We start from the raw sequence: 4,456 nt of genomic DNA on the forward strand, positions 1-4,456 counted from the left end.
CTGAAAGCATGCTACTTATTTTAAGCCCAGAAAGAGAAGACTTAGGTTGGAATTAGGAGCTGTCTTCAACTTTTTGAACAACTATTTTATGAAAAAGATTTTAAACATGTCTTGCTTTGCTCTTGATATTTTACAAAGGTCAACAAGTAGAATTTGTAGAAAGAAAGATTTAGATTTGATATAAAAGGAGGCCTTCTGCACGCTAATAATTCTTTAGAGATAGAAAGGTCTGGTCCCACGGTTTACTCACTTTCACAGTCCCTCAAGTTATCCAAATACAATCTGGAAAAACACATGTCAGAGAAATTAGGCAGAAACTCGCAGTCTGCTGGAAGAGATGATTAAATACCGTCCAGGCTCCCTTCCAGCCCTGAGGTTATGATATTGTGAACCTTCTGTGAGATCAGAAGGTTCCAAAAGAGCTTTAAAATTATTAGGACATGGAGAGCATTTCTATAAAAAGTGATTCTTTTATTAAATTTGGTTCGTATTACACAGCATAAAGCAAAATGAAAAGGAAGTCTGGAGACATAGTTCTGTTCCAAACTCTCCAATAAATTCACTCATTCATAAATTCAAAATTTATTGAGTGCCTGCTATGTGTCAGGAATTTCTATAAGAAAAAATTTTAAAAAGGCATAGACTATGTAGCTTGTAGCCCCAAAGATGAGGCGGAAATTTCAAACAAACTAGTTTAATGCAACCTGTGAACTAACATAGGCTCACACCCTTACCATAGCAACACACAGCAAAGACAAGACCCTGAGAAGGAGTGGTAATGGATGTACAGAACACTCACAATATGAAACGAGATAGGCACAAACATCCCAAACAAGATATTTTAAGGAACCTGCATATCCCCAGATCATGGCATCTTTAGCATCCTGAACAAATCTTCCACAGTCATTGTGAGATGACTATAACAGGTTTCTTCTTTAAAAATAATGACCTATAAACATCATAGAAGAAAATACAAGTGGAAACTTAGATTTTCAAAGAAAAATGAGAGTGGCAATAATTTAATTGGCATTTGAAAGAATAACCAAGGGAATAGAGAGCGGAGGGAGGGCAGAGGGTGAAGGCGGGTGTTAGAGGCACGAAAATAGTAGCAGAGTATTGTGTGCATGTACAGGTGTGCCATACAAACTCATCATTTTGGATAAGAAATATATGCCAACAAAATAAATCATTTAAAAATACACTCAAGAAGAAAATAGAATCAATAGGGATTAATGTGTGAAGTGGTACCATTAAACAGAACTTCAGTGAACCTGTTATTTTGATACCAGTGGGATTATTCAAGACTAATAAAACAGAAATAGCAACTCTTTTTGGAGAAAAAATTTTTTTTAAAAAATACAAAACAATAAGCAATAACATCAACCCAAAAACTTCCCATGTTTAAAGGTGTCCAAGAACTAAATAAATGGACAAGCTAGGAGAAATGACTCTGGAGCTCAGTTGAAAGGTCTAAACTGGAGACACATATTTATAATTTTAGAATGTAAATATTTGAGTAATCTGGATATGGATTAGTTTGCCGTACAGGGAAGGTATAAAAATATTTGTAAAAGACTAACATCAGTAGACCTTATATCAGTAATAGAAAATACCTAATATGAAACAGTAGATAATTGATAGAATACCAAAACTTACTCTCCCCAAGAAAGCATTATGCTGATAGATCAGTTGATTTTCTAAATATATTTTAAGGGCCATGGAGAGAGCTTAGCCATCAAATTGCCTGCTTGGCAAGTGCAAGAACCTGGGCTCAATCCCTGGTATCACATATCCTCCGGCCAAGCTGGCTGCCAAACCAGGCATGGTGGCTCACACCTGTAATCCCAGTGCTGGGGAGGCTGACACAGGAAGATCATTATAAGTCTGATCTGCATAGAGAGACCCTGTGCCAAATAAATAAATAAATAAATAAATAAATAAATAAATAAATAGTAGCATAGATACATAGATAGAAAGATTTTTTTGAAGAACCTCAGTAGGTCAGAAAAGAATTGAAAATACTATCAGTGAAACCTAAGTGAAAGCAGAAGTCCAAATGCTGAATTGTTTAAAGTTATGTTCAGTAGAAGGGTATTTGCCTACCCCAGGTCATGCTTCAGCTGGTTTTCATCTCTTCTGAAGGCACAGGAGAAAAATGACAGCACCTTTAGCCACCCAATTGGGAAATTCCAGTAGTGTATTCATAGAAAGTTGAGCTCTCCTAAGTATTGCATTAAGGAAAGAGGCAGAAAAAAATTCGTCTCCTCTCAAAAAAGGCAGAGAGAAAGGAAATGCTCCATATTAAACTTTGAGCCTAAGTGCAAAGAGAGGCCAAAAAAATCTCCTTTAAGACTTTGTAAGCATAGCCCAGGCCTTACTCATGATACCTAGGTATTTCAGCAATCTCATACTGAGCAACTAGTCTCAAATAATCTACAACTCCAGAGAAAAGCAAAAAAAGCATAAAGTATCATTTTCTGGAATCCACTCACACAAGTCTTTAAGAAATCCTAGTGCTGTCTAGTAATATAAATTTACACCCTAAATCATAAAATCTACCAAAAAAAAGGTCTATGTGAAAAACAGCAAACAACACAAAATTACTGTACTTCCTATATCGGAATTATAATAAAATGGTTAAAATAATTGAACGAAATATTATGCAGTATGTATGTGCATTGAATACTACATGGTAACATGTTAATATGTATAGCTTTTATGGTTTTATGTACTAGTTAATTTTTTTGTGAATTGTATACACAAAAAGGAAAACTCTTAACAAATACAATTGGTAGCTGAATGTGATGGCAGAGAAAAATTACTAAATTTTCTAATAAATATATTATCAGAAATTTAATTATTAAATTTAATATATTAAATTAGACATTTTAAAATGTAAATAAAATAGTAATTAGAGTGAAAAATTCATGGAACACTTCCAATAATTTTGGCAAATTGAATCAAAACATCTACTCTCCCTTCTGAAACATTGTAACATGGCGAATAACCCCATAGGGACTGAAAACAAAGAAGAAATGCCAATCATGATTTTGGAAGCTGGAAAATAGCTAAGGAAATGGGCAAAGAATTGTGCGAAGAACATGGACTTCACAGTTGCAAATGCAGAGATCAGACAGCTAATGTGCTTTCTGTTTCATAATTCCCAGAGACCCCTAGAACTTGCCATACCACTAACCCATGAAATACATTGATGAGAGGCATGAAACAATGAAGACTTGTTCAAATTTTTAGGAGCCAGCTAGACTTTCCAGATTTCATTTTTATTCTACATGGCTGCCTTTCTTTAAAAGACATTTGAGTCTCTTAACTGAGGATATTAAACAGAATTGAAGGTAGCACAATGTTTTAAAAAGCAAGAAAGCTCTCGACTTTAACGCCATCTTCTTAGGAACCTCTGCGCCCTGAGAGCCAAGTGGAGGAAGAAGCGAATGCGCAGGCTGAAGCGTAAAAGAATAAAGATGAGACACAGGTCCAAGTAAAATAGCTCGTACACCCATGGAGGCCAAAGGAGCAGAAAGAATGCTGGAGACTGACAATGCTCGTGCAAATTTTGGACTGCATGCTGGATTAGAACTTCATTGCCATCGGATCGCCAACACCACCTCAAGAGATCCACCTGGTTCCAACTAAGCAGTCTGCTGTTTTGTTTGTTTGTTTGTTTGTTTTTTGTTTGTTTTGTTGTTGTTGTTGTTGTTGTTTTGCCCCAGACCTGTGGCATTCTGGACTACTACTGCTCTTTCTTTTGGCTGAGTGTAAATTGTGTACAATAAATCATCTCTTCTGTGTTAGCTGAAGAATCAAAAATAAATAAATAAATAAATAAGCATGAAAATTAATTGAATTTAAACACAACATGATGTCTGTCTCAGTTTCCTGCTTTCCCACCCAACCTTCTACCTTTTTTGTTCTACTTGGCTTCTGGAATGCTACCATTTAGGTCTTGACTTTTGTTTTTTGTTTTATTTTTATTCAAAAACAGAGTGACAAATGCCAATATAACCATAGAAAATATAAAATAAATTATTTTTGATAAGGAAGGATTAAGAATGGAGAGACTCTAAGAACTGCTATTTTCATCATTTGTAGAATCATTTGATATGAACATTTATTAATTAGATAAAAACAGTAAAAATGTGAAATGACCCTGAATAGACAGGTTTAGTGGTTGATTCAACCAACTGAGATGACAAAAGAAGTACTAAACAAGGAACTAAATCTAAAGAAATTAATCAAAATGTAGTACAGAGAGACAGCAAGATAAAGAGATTATAGATAGATATAGATATAGATATAGATATAGATACACATCTGACAAGGCCTACTCATAATGCTGCCTTGGAGTCTGTCCCACAAAAAAAAAAAAATCAAAAAACACAGAAATATAATAAAAGGGGGGTAATATTTCAAGCAACAATGACTGGATTTTCAGGAACAT

At 34.8% G+C, this 4,456-nt stretch overlaps 1 long non-coding RNA gene across 1 annotated transcript in view; it reads left to right on the forward strand.

Annotated features, from left to right (window-relative positions):
- Positions 1 to 3,541, forward strand: part of LOC111816198 — a 15,424-nt gene extending 11,883 nt beyond the window's left edge. The window contains exon 3 of the long non-coding RNA XR_002820649.1: positions 3,383 to 3,541. This is a non-coding gene — a long non-coding RNA (uncharacterized LOC111816198). The remainder of the gene's footprint in view (positions 1 to 3,382) is intronic.
- The last annotated feature ends 915 nt before the right edge of the window (positions 3,542 to 4,456 follow it).

Source organism: Octodon degus, unplaced genomic scaffold (genome assembly GCF_000260255.1).
Source record: "Octodon degus isolate 3935 unplaced genomic scaffold, OctDeg1.0 scaffold00028, whole genome shotgun sequence".
Lineage (NCBI taxonomy): Eukaryota > Metazoa > Chordata > Mammalia > Rodentia > Octodontidae > Octodon > Octodon degus.